Genomic DNA, 16379 nt, shown 5'->3' with positions numbered 1-16379 from the left:
TGTTTACAAAGGTTATATCCTCTTATTGGATCAGTTTCTTTAGCATTATGTAGTAACCTTCTTTGTCTCTTGTTATGGTCTTTGTTTTGAAGTCTACTTTGTCAGATATAAGTACTGCTACCTAGCTCTTTTTTTATTTTCATTTACATGAAAATTTTTTTCCACCCCTTCACTTTCAACCTGTGTGAATCTTTTGTTCTAAGGTGGATTTTTGTAGACAGCCTGTATATGGGTCATGTTTTCTTATCCACTTGGCTACCCAATCTCTTATTTATTTATTTAATTATTTACTTATTTTTAAAGAGAGGGGAAGGGAGGGAGAAAGAGAGGGAGAGAAACATCAATGTGTGGTTGCCTCTCGTGCTCTCTACTGGGGACCTACTGGGTATTTAACCAGTGACCTTTTGGTTTACAGCCTGGCACTCAATCCACTGAGCCACACCAGCCACTGCAGCCTTTCTTGTCTTTTATGTGAGACTCATTCACATTGTCACATCAGTTGTAGTTTGTTCTGGCTATGTAGTAGTCCATTATATGCAAATGCACTATTTATATTTCTAGTATGCTGCTTTGATTGGTACCAAATATGTCTTTTGATGGGCATACGCACTTTTTTTGTTTTAGTACACTTTTTTTTATATATATAGCACACAGCAAATTGAGCAGGAGGTATAGACATTTCCCATATATCTCCTGCTCACACATATGCACAACCTTTCCACTATCTACATCCTGCACCAGAGTGAGACATTTGTTACAAACGATGAACTTATACTGATACATTAGTATCACCCAAAGTCTGTAGTTTACATTAGGGTTGACACTTGGTGTTGTACATTCTATGGGTTTTAATAAATGTGTAAAGTCTTGTATCTGCCATTATAATATCAGGCAGAATAGTCTCACTACCTAAAAATCCTGTGGTCTGCCTATTCATCTCTCCCCTCTCCCTAACCCCTGGCAACCACTAATTCTTTTACTGTCTGCTTACTTTTGCCTTTACCAGAAGGTCAAGTGGTTGAAATCACTCGGTATGTAGACTGTTTGGACTAGCTTCTTTTACTTAGTAATATATATTTAAATTTCCTTTATGTTACTTCATTTGCTCAATAGCTCATTTTTTTTTTCCACTGAATAATACAGAATTATCTGGATTTACCAGTTTATTTAATTATTCAACCACTGAAAGACATCTTCTTTTCTTCTAGGTTTTGTCAATTATGAATAAAGCTGTTGTAAATATCTGTATGCAGGTTTTTCTGTGGATGTACGTTTTTAAATCCTTAGGGTACATACTAAGAAGTACAATAAATAACTGGATTGTAAAAGTATGTTTAGTTCTGTAAGAAACTGCCAACTGTCTTTCAAAATAGCTGTACCATTTTGCATTCCCACCAGCAATGAATCAGAGTTCCTTTGGCTCTGCCTTTGATGTTATCAGTGTTCTGGATTTTGGTCATTTTAATAGGTGTATAGTGGTGTCTCACTGTTGTTTTATTTTGCATTTTCCTAATATATAATGTAAAACATCTTTTCACATGCTTATTTTCTATCTGTATATCTTCTTTAGTAAAGTTTCCATTCAGATCTTGGTCCACTTTTTAAATAGTGTTGTTTGTTTTCTTATTGTTGAGATTTACGGGGCTTTGGGTATATTTTGAAGATTTTATTTATTTATTTATTTATTTATTTATTTATTTATTAAAGAGAGAGAAGGGAGGGAGAAAGAGAGGAAGAGAAACAATCAATGTGTAAAAGAAACATCATTCGATTGCCTCTTGCATATCCCCGGCTGGAGCCCAGGCATGTGCTCTGACTGGGAATCGAACTGGAGACTTTTGGGTTTGCAAGCTGGCACTCAACCCACTGTGTCACACTGGCCAGGGCTTTTTGTATATTTTGGATTATAGTCTTTTATCAGATGCATCTTTTGCAACTACTTTCTCACAGTCTGTGGCTTGTTTCCTCATTCTTTTAAGAATGTCTTTTGTAGAACAGACATTTTTAATTTTAGTGAAGTACAGCTTATCAATTCTTTTTTTTTTAAATGGATTTTGCCTTCAGTGTTGTATTGAAAAAGTTACCATTGTACCCATGCTCACCTAGATTTTCTCCTATGTTATCTTCTAGAAATTTTATAGTTTTACATTTTAATGTTAGTTCTAGGATTTATTTTTATTGGATTGGCCAAAAAGTCTATTTAGTTTTTTCCATAAAATAAAAGACACATTTTTTATTTTCACCAATAACTTTATTGATTTGGATATTCTGAGTCTGTCAGCTATCTCCACATGGTAGAATGTTGGTTGTTCTCAATGTCTTGATTTGATCACTATCAACTTCAACTGGTCTATCCAACTGTGGAGCATCGTCCAGTGAGAAATCTCCAGCTGGAAACTTCACAAATCACTTTTAACACGTTCAATCAGTTACAGAACCTTCTCCATACACTGCAGAAATCTTTTTTGTGTGTGTTTCAGTTGCATTTTTACCCTTCTAGAAATAATAAAGCCAAAAAGGTTGCTTTTTTCTTCCATCTTCGATATTAAAATAGCTACACAAAAAAAAATCACCAATCTTGATAAGCTTTTTAAAATGCATGCTTATATGACAACTGTCATAATACAGCCTAACAAAATTGTTTAAAATTAAGTTAAAGACAACTAAGCAGAACTAGAGCCATCTTACAGAAAAAAACCTAATGAACTTTTCAGCCAACCCAGTATTATATTTTTGTAAAGGGTGTAAGTTCTGTGTCTAGATATATTGTTTTGCATGTGGACATATAATTGTTATAACACCATTTGTTCAAAAGACTATTTTTTTTCCTCCATTGTATTGCTTTCGCTCCCTTGTCAAATATTAGTTGAATATATTTGTGTGGTACTGTTTGTGGGGTTCTGTTCTGTTTTCGTTGATCTATTTGCCTATTCTGTTTGTCTACTTCCTGATATTCCCACTTGATTACTATAGATTTATAGTAATTCTTGAATTCAGGGAATGCCAGTGCTATCACTGTGTTCTTCTCTGTCAATATTGTGTTGGCCTTCCTGGGTGTTTTGCCTCTCATAAAAAAATTAGAGTCAGTTTGTTCATATCCAAAAAATAATTTGCTAGAATTTTGACAGGGATTGCATTAAATCTGTAGATCTAGTTGTGAACAACTTGATGATATTGAACCTTCCTATCTATAAACTTGGATGATATCTCTATTTATTTAGTTCTTTGATTTCTTCCATCAGAGTTTTGTAGTGTTCATATAGATCTTGTAAACATAAGATATCCACTTAAATATTTTATTTTGAGGGTGCTAATGTGAATGGTATTGAGTATTTAATTTCAAATTGTACTTGTTTATTGCTGGTTTATTAAAAAAAGCGATTGACTTTTGTATATTCATCTTGTGTTCTAAAACCTTGCTATAATTACTAATTTATTCCAGGAGTATTTTAAAAATTCTTTCAGATATTCTACGTAGACAATTGTGTAATCTGCAAATAAAGACAGTATTTATTTCTCCTTTTTCAATCTGTATACTTTATATTTTCTTTCGTTTTCTTATTGCATTAGCTGGAACTTGCAGTACAATGTTGAAAAGAAGTGGTGCGAGGGGATGTTCTTGCCTTGATTCTGATCTGATAAGGAGTTTCTAGTTTTTAGCCATTAAGTATAATGTGTTGTAGTTTCTTGGTAGGTATTGTTTATCAAGTTGGGGAAGTTCCCCTCTCTTCCTGGTTTGCTGAGAGTTTTAATCTCTAATCTGTGTGTTAGATTTTGTCAAATGCTTTGTCTGCATCTAATGATATTATCATGTGATTTTTCTTTTTATCCTGATTATGTGATGAATTACATTAATTGCTTTTGAATGTTGAAACAGCCCTGGGTGTCTGGGATAAATATGCTTAATTGTGGTGCATAATTCTTTTTTGTATATTGCTGTGTTCAATTTGCAAATATTTTGTTGAGGATGTTTACGTCTATGTTCATGAGGGGTATTTAGTTTTTTCTTTTTTTTCTTGTAATGTCTTTGCTTTTCATGTTAGCTTTTGATGAATAAGTTAGGAAGAATCTCTGCTCCTACATTCTGGAAAAGATGGTAGAGAGTTGGTATCATTTCTTTCATAAATATTTAGTAGAATTCACCAGTGAATGCATCGGGGCATGATAATTTCTGTTTTGGAAGGTTGTTAATTATTAATTGCATTTTTAAAATAGATACAGGCTTATTCAGATAGTCTATTCTTGTGTCCATTTTAACAGATTGTCTCTTTCAAGTTTGGATGTTTCACCACATTATCAAATTTGTGGACATAGAGTTGCTCATAATATTTCTTAATTTTATTTTTAAACTTCTGTGGGATGAGTAGTCATGTCTTCTCTTTAATTTATGACATTAGTAGTTTGTTTGTTTCCTCTGTAGAGACTGTCAGAAATTGCCAGTGCCAACTGTACTTCAAGTTGTCACAGTGGGGTATTGAGAAAAATTTTTAATTAACAATAATTGCACCTCAAATAAACCACATTGGCTATGATACCGCCACTGTGAAAAGCTCTGACATTAGTAATTTGTATCTTCTCTTTTTTCCCTTACTTAGCCCAAGTAGATCAATTTCATTGATCTTTTTGAAGAACCAGGTTTTGGTTTCATTGATTTGATTTTTCTCCATTGATTCCCCGTTTCAATTTTATTAATTTATGTTTTAATTTTTAATTATTTCATTTCTTCTCCTTTTCAATATAATTTACTGTTTTTTCTAGTTTCCTAAGTGAAAGTTTATATTATTGATTTTAGATTTTTCTTTTTTTAATATATACATTCAATACCATTAATTTTCCCTAATTATATTTTTGCTGAAACTCATAAATTTTGATGTTGTATTTCATTTTCACTTAGTTACAATTATTTTTAAATTTCTCTTGAGATTTCTTCTTTGACATATGATTTATGTAGAAGTATGTTGTTTAATCTCCGAGTATTTTGGGCTTTTCCAGCTATTTTTCTATTGATTTCTAGTTTAATTATCTTGTATGTGAGAGCAAGCATTATAAAATTTCTCTTTTTTGCAACTTGTTAAGGTGTGTTTTATGTTCCATAGTGTGGTCTGTCCTGTTGAATGTTCCATGTGAGGTTAAGAATACGTATTCTGCTGTTGTGGACAAAGTAGTCTATAGATATTAAGTATGTACATTTGATTATGGTTCTGTTGAGATCAGCTATGTATTTACTGATTTTCTGCCTGATAGATCTGTACATTTCTGATATAGGAGTGTAAAAGTCTCCAGCTATAATAATGGATTCACCTATTTCTCCCTGAATTTCTATTAGTTTTTGCCTCGTGTATTTTGAAATTTTTTTGTTAGGTACATACATGTTAAAAATTGTTATATCTTTTTGGAGTATTAGCCCCTTTATCATTATGGAATACTCTATTTCTTTTTTAAAACTTATTTATTGATTTGAAAGAGAGAGAGAAATACCGATTTTTTTTCCACTTATTTATGCATTCATTGGTTGCTTCTTGTATGTGCCTTGACTGAAGATCAAACCTGCAACCTTGGCTTTTTAGGAAGATACTCTAACCATCTGAGCTACCCGGCCGGGGCTTATTTCTGACAACTTTTCTTGCTCTCTCTGAATTAATATAGCTACTCCTGCTTCCTTTTGATTAGCATGGTGTTAGTGTTAGTATGGTGTATATTCCCTTTTCATATCTATATCTGTATATATATCTATATCACCTATTTATATAAATATATCTTTATACTTAAGATGGTTTTCTGTAGATAATATATAGTTGAGTTTTGGTTTTGGATCCACTGACAGTTTCTTTTTTAATACTATATCTAGACCATTGATGTTTAAAGTGATTATTTATATAGTTGGATTAATATCTACCATATTTGTTACTGTTTTCAATTTGTTGCCTTTGTTCCTCTTTTAATGAGGTATAACTGACATATAACATTATATTAGTTTCAGGTGTACAACATACTGATTCAATATCTGTGTATATTTCAAAATGATCACCAGAGTAAGTCTAGTTAACATTCATCCTATACATAGTTACAAAAAATTTTTTTTCTTCTGATGAGAACTTATTATAATTTATACTGTCTTAGCAACTGTTATTTTGTTTCTATGTTTAAATTCAATTCTTGTTCTGCCTTTTGTGGTTTCAATTGAGCATTTTATATGGTTCCTTTTTTTTCTTTCTTTGCATAGTGATAATGCCTCTTTTTTTTTTTTTTTTTACTTTTTGTATTGGTTGCCCTACAATTTGCAATATACATTTACAGCTAATCCCAGTCCACTTTCAAATAACACTATGCCACTCCAAGGGTAGTATAAGTACCTTATAATAACAAGATAATCCTAATTTTCCCTCCTGTTTTTGTATCTTTGTTGTCATTCATTTTACTTGTACATAAGCACACACACATATATACATACATATATATTATACATTATTAAATACATTGCTGCTATTATTATTTTGGGCAAACTCCTATCTGCTAGGTCAATTAAGAACAAGAAAATAAAATTTTTTACTTTACCTTCCTTTATTCCTTCTCCATTGCTTTTCCTTACTTTATGTAAGGAAAAACTTACTTTATGATTCTAGTTTTTGACCTACTTCACTTTCCTTCTCTCTGAAGAACTGGTTTTAAAATTTCTTGCAAGGTTCATCTGTTGGAAACAAATTTGAAGTTTTTGTTTGTCTGAGAAAGTCTTTATTTCTTCTTTACTTCTGATGGATACTTTCAAAAGATACAGAATTCTGAGTTGGTGGTGTTTTTGCTCAACAAATCAAACATTTCACGCCATTCTCTTCTTGCTTGCATGGTTTCTGATGGGAATCTGATATAGTTCTTATCCTTGTCCCTTCATAGTTAAAGTATTTTTTTTTCCCATTCTTTTTTCAGATTATTTTCTTTGATTTTCCTGAAGTGTGAATGTAATATGCTCGGGTGTATTTTTTTTCTGGGCTCTGGGGGTGGGCATTCATCCTGCTTGGTGTTCTCTGAGCTTCCTGTATCTGTGGTTTGGTGTCTGACATTAATTTGGGGAAATTCTCAGTCATTATTACTTCCAGTATAGCCTGTGATCCTTTCTCCCTTTCTTCTCTACCTTGTATTCCCATTGTGCTTATGTTACACCTTTTGTAGTGGCTCCACAGTTCTTGGATATTGTGTCTTTTTTTTCCTCTTTGTTTCTGTTTTGGAAGTTTCTATCTATATATCTTCAAGTTCAGAGATTCTTTCCTTAGTCATGTCCAGTCTATTAATGTATCCATCAAAGACATTTATTTCTGTTACAGTGTTTTTTTTCTCTTTAGCATTGGTTTTTGGTTCTTAGAATTTCCATCTGTCTGCTTATATCATCCATCTCTTAGTCTCTCGTCTAATTTTTTTCATTAGAGCCCTGTGATATTGTGATATAATATGAAATACATATTTCTTTTTTGTCTCTGGTTTGTGGTACAGAACTTCTAAAACTCTTCTAAATTCCTGAGTAATAAGGGTGATAGGAATGTCTTCTGTTTTTCATAATAAGCCCCTTCAACCATTCAGTAGTTTATGTTAATAAGGTGACTTGGATGACAGGCGCTGGTTTCCAGAAGAATTAACCATGTGATTACAGGGTTAGAGCTTTCAGGCCCACCTCCGGAACTCCAAGGAGAAGAGAGGGACTGCAGATTGAGTTAATCACTCATGGCCAATGATTTAATTAATCATGTCTACGTAATGGAACCTTCATAAAAATCCTAAGTGATGGAGTTTGTACGCCTTCCAGGTTGGTGAAGGCATCCATGTGCCAGGAGTGTTGCACACTCTAAACCATGGGGACAGAACTTCTTGTGCTGCAGACCCTCCCAGGCATCACCATATGTGCCTCTTCATCTGGCTGTTAATTCGTGTCTTTTAAAATAAACCATTAAATGTAAGTAAAGTGTTTCCCTGTGTTGTGTGAATTGTTACAGCAAATTATCAAACTTGAGGCTAGGGTTGTGGGAACTCCTGATCTGTGACCAATGGATGACCTGGGGACCCACTACTTTAATTAGGCATCTGAAGTGGGTGATAGTCTCATGGGACTGAGCCCTTAGCCTATGGAGAATGTGCTAACCCTGGGTAGTTAGTATCAGAATTGAATTTAATTGTAGGATAGCCAATTGCTGTTCCCAGAGAAACTGGAGAATTTCTCAGTGTGGAAAACTTATGCATTTGGTGTCAGGAATATTGTGAGTAGAGAAATAATTTTACTTTTAGCTCTTAGCATATTAATCAGTTGTTTGAAGTTCATGGTCTGATAATTCCAACATCCCTGCCATATCTGAATCTGGTTCAGATACTTGCTCTGCATCTTCAGATTGTGCTTTTTGCCTTTTGATATGCCTTGTAATTTTTTCTTGATAAATAGATATAATGTATTTGGTAAAAGGAACTCCAGTAAATAGACTTTTGGTGTTGTGGTATAAGAGGAGGGTAAGCATTCCATGTCTTATGAATAGAACTCAAACTTTTCGTGAGCTTGTGACCCTGAGCTGTAAACTTCACAAATGCTTCTCAGTTTTTCCCCTTTCCTGACATGGGATGGGATGGCTAGAGCAAACTGGAGTTGGGTTTTCCCTTTCCCCCAGGTTGGTTATGCTCTATTAAGACTCAGTTGGTTAGACTGTGGTAAAATAGTTTCTCTTTGTGCAGATTTTGTTAAGAAAAACATAATGCTCTGGCTTATTTCAAAATGGCTTCTTTTCCCCTCTCCTTTGGGGGAAGTGTGAGGGGAGTTTTCTTTGATATTCACCATAGAACTTATTAAAGCTCCTGAGGTAAAACTACAAGTGTGCCCCTCCCCCAGTGACTAGACCCCTCTAGAGTTTTCAACTCTCAGATTTGTTCACTTCGACCCTTCAGCAATTTGTCAGTTATAGTTCAGGTTTTCCAACTTTGGTACTATTCTTATGGAAGTTTCTGCTCATGAGTTTCAGCTCCAGTAAAAGTTGTGAATCTCTGTATTGGCCTCTTTATCTCTCCAGTTTTGGAGGTAGTACTTTGCCCTGTATTCATTTGCTGACACATCTTAAGAGCTGTTTATTTTTCTATTCAACTTTTTACTTGTTGTTAGGATAGAGTGATGATTCCCAAACTCTTTATATGCCAGACTGGAAACTGGGATATGCACTTATTTCTGTGATATAGGAATACAATTGCTGGGTCATGAAATATATGTTTGTTCATATTGCTAAAGAGTTTTCCAGAGTGGGTATATTAATATACATTACCTTCAGGAATGAAAAAGGGTTCCAGTTGCTCCACATTTTCACTAGCTCTTGGAAGTGCTAATCTTTTCATTTTAGTTATTCTGCTGTGTGTATAGTGCTATCTCATTGTGTGCAATAACTGATAGTGTCACACCCATTCTCATTTCATGCTGTGTTTAACTGTGAGTCCTTTGTTTGGGACTTACATAAATGAAACTTTTCTTGCTCTCTGAGGTTGGCTCTTTGGATGAAAAATGGGCCACATACTAAACCTGACAAGCTCAGGGGAGGTATATGTGATAGCCTTATAAACTCAGAGACAGAGAGTAACCACATAGTATGGTCTGAAATTAAAACTTTCTAACTAAAAATGGATTGTGACTGGTAGTCACGTACTAGTATTACCGGCAACAAAAAGTGGGAGTATACACAAAGTGGGAGCCTGCTGCTGTACACAGCAAACACAAAAATTGGTGGGGAAGGAAAAAGGTTTTTATTAACAAGATGCCTGATCTGGGGGCACTGGAGCCTCCCCTGCTCCAAGCCATCCTCATCTTCTTCTGCAAAACATAGAAATCCTCTTGTTCCCAAAAAGACTGAAATTCAAAGCCATGCCCAGATATCATTCTTATCTGTCCTTTTGGAGTCCAAGGCTGCTACATGGATGAGTCTCCAACTCTCCAGCTCCAGGCGCGTGCGTGCGTGTGCGCGCGCTCTCTCTCTCTCTCTCTCTCTCCGAGTGCACACTTGTGTGGTTGGCATCTCCATTGCCTCACCCGCACCTGATTCTCTTTCCCGGGGCTGGGGTGCACTGCCAGATCACTATGGCTGGTTGTAAGAAACAGGCTTTGTCCATAGGGCCCTGGCACCCAAGGCCGCTTGCATCCCTGGGGCCAGAGAACATCACAGGCCCATGCATCTATGCACTGCTCTCAGGGTGAAAAAATGGGAGCTGTCTAAGACCCATGCCCTGCAGCACAGGGACCTCAGCGCCCTGAGTGGGCTTGCTCCCCACTGTGCAAGCAGAGCAAGACAAGAGCCACGAGCAGGGCCTGGTGTCTGCTGGGTCTCTCAAACACCTGATCCCCTACCCAGAACTGGGCAGGGCAAGAGGAACACCAAAAGGGTCAAGTTTCTGCTTGCTCTGTTTTAAATCTTTTGCCCCCAAATCCTACATGCTGTGGGAGTGTCCAATTTTTTTAACCGTTCAGGCTAATGTCCACCATATGCATCAGCCTGCAGCATGTCCCTGCCCCTCCTCCAGCCACCATGATCTGGAAGTGCAAAGGAGGGTTTTATAGCCACACAAGGTCACAGTATCTCTGCCTGGGATGAGAGCATCACCTTGTTACATGTATGTTGTGACCTTTTCAGCCCACACATGCTCTGTGCAAGCTGTGTCATGAGCTGCTTAGTTGTTTACCCTTTCTGAGATAAGGAAGTCTGTCATGTGGTTTCGGTTGTGATTTCAATCCACTGCCTTTGGCATGTCCCAGCCCCTCTTGGGTGTCCCTCCCCTCTGCCCAGCAATCTAGCCAGACCTCTCAGTTACACTAGGGCAGTATTTTTCCCTAACAAAGGTCAATCTTTACCTTAATTGAACTAACCTGTCTGTTACCCTTTGGCATCTAGGGTAACATATCTGATAGCATGCCTTTGGAATAGCAAGTAATTTCCTTTTTTTAAGACCCCTCAAAGCACAACCAACCAGGGCAGAAGACCACAAATCTCATGATTGCTATCATGTTCATTATTAACTGTTAACTATCCTGCATCCACCTATGTAAGAGAAGGATATGTCTATCATTTACTTTTTATCCAGTCCCAGATTTATCCCTCTTTGATTTCTCCCAACTCTCTAAGCTGTCAGCAGTTGATTCCATGAAACTCCCTATGTCTTGCCTTTTGATTCTGATATGTAAAGTAATGGTAAAACTGCTATTTTCCAGAACATTTTCTCAATCCCTTGAGATTTTGCTTCCTGCCGATTGTCATCAGTTTGGCTGAAATAAACTTATAAAAATTCTTACAGGTTTGGACATGTCTTACTTGGATAGCTCTGAGATATTTGGCTTGTATTGTTCCTTTATCTTATGTCTATTGCTGTTTGCCTGCTCTACCCACTGAATCCTCCCCCAGCTTCCAGGATACTCAAGTCTGCCTCTTTCTGCTCCAACTACCTGTGAAGGTAGTTAAGAAAGAACTAAATGCCAACACTGTCTTCCTACAATAACTCACACCCTCCAGCCTTCCACCAAAGTTCCCTGGATTCCCATGTGAATAGACCTCGAGGAGCAAAGTTTCTTGATATATCTGATGATGCCCATGTTTCATGGCAATAATGGCATTGTTTTGGGCAGGGTCTCTGCTACACTTAGGTAAATCAGAGACACAATTTAGAATTTCACAGTTTGATTCTATGGATTTTTATCAAACAGGAAATAACAGAGATAGGACTTGGACGTGACTATGGGTTTCTTCTAAGAGCAAGTTCAAATTAGCAGTTCACAAAGATTCCAAAACCAAAATTTACTGACTCTTCAACTTCTGCTATTGGGGGCTGGCTATTATGAAGCCACAGGCTTGTTTAAAGCTTTTGATAGTAGAAGTTGTCTTCTACCATTCTGCTAATAAAAATATATCTTTGCCTAGGAATGATTTTAGTTTTAGGGAGTTAATCAAAGTTAGTAATAGAAGTACTTTAATTTGGAGTGAAGTTGTTTCTAATAGCAGTAAAGCAGGCCCTGGAATAACACTGTTTCCTTCAGTGCCCTTTCATTGTAATGTTGAGAAACAAATCACTTCTGGATTGGGGGCACTGTCGTGTGAAGTTTGCAAATTATCCCCATGTCTGCATGGATTTTCTCTGGGGACTCCAGTTTCCTCTCACATTCCAAAAGATGCTCATTATGTAAACTGGAGTGTCTAGCCTGTCCGAACCTTGGGAGAGTGTGAGCATGTGTGATGTACCCTGTGATATAAAGGTGCCCTGTCCAGCAGGGGTCCCACTTTGCACCCTGTGTTGCCAGGGAAAGCTCTGGCCACCAGAAACCCTGAATTGGAATGAGAAATTTGGAAAAATATTATCTTGTTTTTATTCATCTTTCTTAAATGTATGTAAAACTTACATTTATTTCAATGTTTAATATGAGAAATTTTGGGAGTCTGTTTTGAAGTTTGCTGATTTGAGTTGAGATCACTATTATTTGAGCAAACTAAAAGCTATACATTCCCCACAATTAATTACGATAAAAACCATAAACATTACCAAACATAAGCTGAAAGAAATAGAAGATGCTATGAGTTTTGAACTTAAGTTAGCAAAGTCTTTTAAAAAGTTTTATTCATGATTTGAAGACTGTTTTCAACAGTAAATTGCTCAGATTTCTTCTGTGTAGTATTGAACCAGTTCCTAAAGAAAAATTAAAGAATTGGTCTCAAGCCCATAATAGTTAGTGAATCTTCTGTCTTTGAATAAGTCTGGAACAAAATCTACACAAATCAATCATTATGTGTCTTTGAAATATAAGAAAATTATTGTTTTGAAAGTTGAAATTAAATCTTAAGGGTTTCAGCAGTTCCTTTTTTTAGGATGTAAATTCTAGCATTGGTTTCCCAAAGTGAGTTTTAAAACAGGCTCTCAAACAATAATATGCACCTGGGGATCTTGTTAAAATGTAGATTCTGATTCATTCATTAGGTCTGGGGTGGGGCCTGAGATTCTGCATTTTAACAAGCTCTCAAGAAATGCCAATGCTACTTATTGGTCCACAGATCACACTTTGAGTAGCAAGGGTCGATGACCTCTGATGAGCCCTCATTATTTATGAAAACACAGCTGGGAATGGTAGGAAGGTAATGTGTTGCAACAGGAAGAACAATGCTCTAGTATCAAATGACATTAGATCAAGTTTAAGTCCTGCCAGTTGCTAGCTGTGCATTCTTGAACAAATTCATGCAATGATTCTGAGCTTCAGTTTCCTTATCTATTATATATGTGTGATACCCACTTTAGCTCAAAATATGTAAAGTGAAATTTATTCTTATTTGAAGGTTAGATTCTAAATGTGTGAAGCAGAAATGTATGTCTATATGTATGTATATGATATATGTATATGTGTATTATATGATGTGTGCGTGTATGTATATAGTTGGAAGTACTTTTACATTTCCCATCAAGTACATCATTTAAATAAATCCAACACAGGTAGAGGCTTTGCATACTCATTTAGACAGTGATCTCTTTGTAGACTGTGACATCATGGTTTATTGGAATATCTTTCAGTCCCAGTGAGTCAAATGCCCTTCCGTCACCAGGAAAGGGTGGAGAGTACAGTAATAGTTTAAGTCCCCCAAGGATTGCCAGCCCCCCATCCTCAAAGACAGAGGATAATTTCAAATTAGCTTTCAAATACATTTGTGTAAACTGTTGTATTCTTTTTCAGAAAGAGTAATCCACAACATTCACTTATAAACAGAAACTTAAATTGCAACAGATGTTTCCCTTTTTGAAAAGGTTCTTGAATTCATTGACAGACCTTTGGCTAAACTGATGAATTAATTTGTTCAGGCCAGATTTCATAAATCCTCTAATAATTCTTCCCTTTACACATATTGACTTGATTTTTGAAATCTACAGCATGTGCTTTAAACGTTTTAACCTTTACTACTTTAATCAAGTAACATTTATTTCAAGATTGGATGATGACCAGCCATTGAAAGATATATTTAACTAAAAAATAAAGCCTAATTTGTCAGTTAAATAAACCTGGATATCTATATAACAAGTAGAAATCAATCTGTGTCACTGAATTTTGACATGTTTGGCAGCTCTGATGTAACCGTTTCTCTTCCAGGGCTATGTCGATGATAAATTTCTGGGTATTGCTACCAAGCTTGGACATTCATATTGTTGCCACACTTAGATGTGGCTGATTTAGCTTGGCTGTATAAAAGCTGGTTTTTTACTATACAAGTAGATTTATTTATGATGTGTCAGACTCTTTTTTTCATTAATACATGAAAGCTAAGTACCAATTTAGCGCGGTTCAAATCAGGCTTTAATACATAATTCAGCAGAGCTTTTAAAATTTTAGTTGTCTTAACTCACTACACTAAACTTGATATGAACATTGCTTACCATAAACAAGTTTAAGATCAAGTTTGGTAAAATGTTTCAGAAAGTGTGTAAACCTTTTTAAGAGTATCTGTTTGTAAACTTGATTTCTAGAGCCTAATTCACCAAATGTCATGGGTCTTTTTCTTTTTTGTGGTTAATTCTAAAAGGGCAACACAATAAAACATTCAGTGAATCACTTCTGGTTATAGCAAGAATGGATTTAAGTTGGTAACATTTTCCTTTTTGATATAAACAATCTTGTTATCTAAGGTTCCCATCAGGTTATTACAGTGAGGCTGGTTGTAATTTCAAGGTAAAATGCCTTTTGTGTATCGGGAAGGCGTTTTGGTTATGACTGTCCTAATCTGAGATTCGTTAAGTGTAAGATAAAGGATAGGATACACAGAACAGTGCTTCTCAAACTTGAATGTGCATTAGAATTATCTAGAACCCTAGTTAAGACAAAGATTCCTCCAGGGCCACCAAGATCATTCCATGGAAAAAGAACAGTTCTTTTTCAATAAAGCGTGCTAGGAAAACTGGGTACCCACAAGCAGGAGAAGGAAACTACACCTTCTTCTTGTACCACTTACAAAAATTGATTCAAAATGAAATAAGAACCTAAACATAAAAACTGAAACTATGAAAATCTTAGAAGAAATGAGGGGGGAAGCTTTATAACATTGGATTTGTCAATGATTTCTTGGACATGACACCAAAAGCACAGAAGAGAAAAAAGAAAAGGAAAGGAAAAAAAGGTAGAACTTCATAAAAATTAAAAATTCTTGTGTATCAAAGTACACTATCAGGAGAGTAAAAACATAACCCACAATGTGGGAGAAATTTTTCCAAATCACATTATCTGATAAGTGATTAATATCCAGAAGGTACTGAGAACTCATAAAACTCAACAACAAAAAATTAACCACCCAATTCAAAAATAGTCAAAAGACTTGAATAGGTATTTCTCCAAAGAAGATATACAAATGGTCAATAAGCATATGAGAAGATGCTCAAGATCACTAATCATTAGAGAAATGTTAATCAAAACCAAGTGAGATATCAATGCACACCCATTAGGATGACTATTATTAAAAAAATATAAGGAAAGCAAGTGTTCGCAAGGAAGTGGAGAAATTGGAACTTGTGTACATTGTTGGTGGGAAGGTAAAATGGTGTGGCCACAGTGAGAAACAGTTTGGCAGTTCCTGAGATAGTTAACATAGAATTACCACATGATCCAGCAATTAATATATATTCAAAAAATTGAAAGCAGAGACTCAAACATTCTGTACACCAATGTTAATAGTAGTATTGTTCACAATTGCTAAAAGATAGAAACAACCAAAATGTTCAACAGATCAATGTATAAACAAAATGTGGTATATACATACAATGCAATATTATTCATCTATAAAAAAGAATGAAATTTGGGTACATGATACAACATAGATGAGCCTTGAGAACATTACAGTTAAGTGAAGTAAGCCAGACACAGAATGGCAAATATTGTGTGATTTCATTTATATGAGGTACCTAGAAGAGGCAAATTCACAGAGATAGAAATAGAATGGAGGTTATCAGGGATTTGAGAGTGGGGTGGGAAAAAAGGGAGGTTTATTGTTTAGTGGGTACAAAGTTTCTATTTGGGAGGATAAAAAAGTTCTGGAAATGGTTAGTGGTAATGGTTGCACAACAATGTTAGTGTGTTTAACACCAATGAATTATATAGTATACAAATGGTTAAAAGGGAAAATTTATACTATGTATATTTTACCACAATAAAAAAATACAGATTCCTGGGCTCTATCCCCAGAGTTTCTGACTCTCTGGGTTTAGGTTGGAGCCAGAGAATTAATATTTCTGACAATTTCCCAGGGGATGCTCATGCTGCTGAGGCCTAGAAATCATCCTTGAAGAAAACTCTCCTTTAAAGACTAGTTCTTCCCACCCAACAAGAAAAGGAATTCAAAAGAAGATATTTTTTAAAAAAATGT

The 16379-nt window shown here is 35.5% G+C and overlaps 1 non-coding gene across 1 annotated transcript; it reads right to left on the bottom strand.

The window, feature by feature from the left end:
* Positions 1-4411: 4411 nt before the first annotated feature.
* LOC129082399 (U4 spliceosomal RNA) lies at positions 4412-4552 on the bottom strand. The gene has a single exon (XR_008530415.1). It is a non-coding gene; the product is annotated as a U4 spliceosomal RNA (small nuclear RNA).
* Between the last annotated feature and the right edge of the window lie 11827 nt (positions 4553-16379).

The sequence above is a fragment of the Pteronotus mesoamericanus genome, unplaced genomic scaffold (assembly GCF_021234165.1).
Source record: "Pteronotus mesoamericanus isolate MK-2021 breed Mesoamerican mustached bat unplaced genomic scaffold, CSHL_Meso_final scaffold_125, whole genome shotgun sequence".
NCBI classification, from domain to species: domain Eukaryota; kingdom Metazoa; phylum Chordata; class Mammalia; order Chiroptera; family Mormoopidae; genus Pteronotus; species Pteronotus mesoamericanus.
The sequence above is the reverse complement of the archived record's forward strand: the minus strand, read 5'-3'. Positions and strand labels throughout refer to the sequence as shown.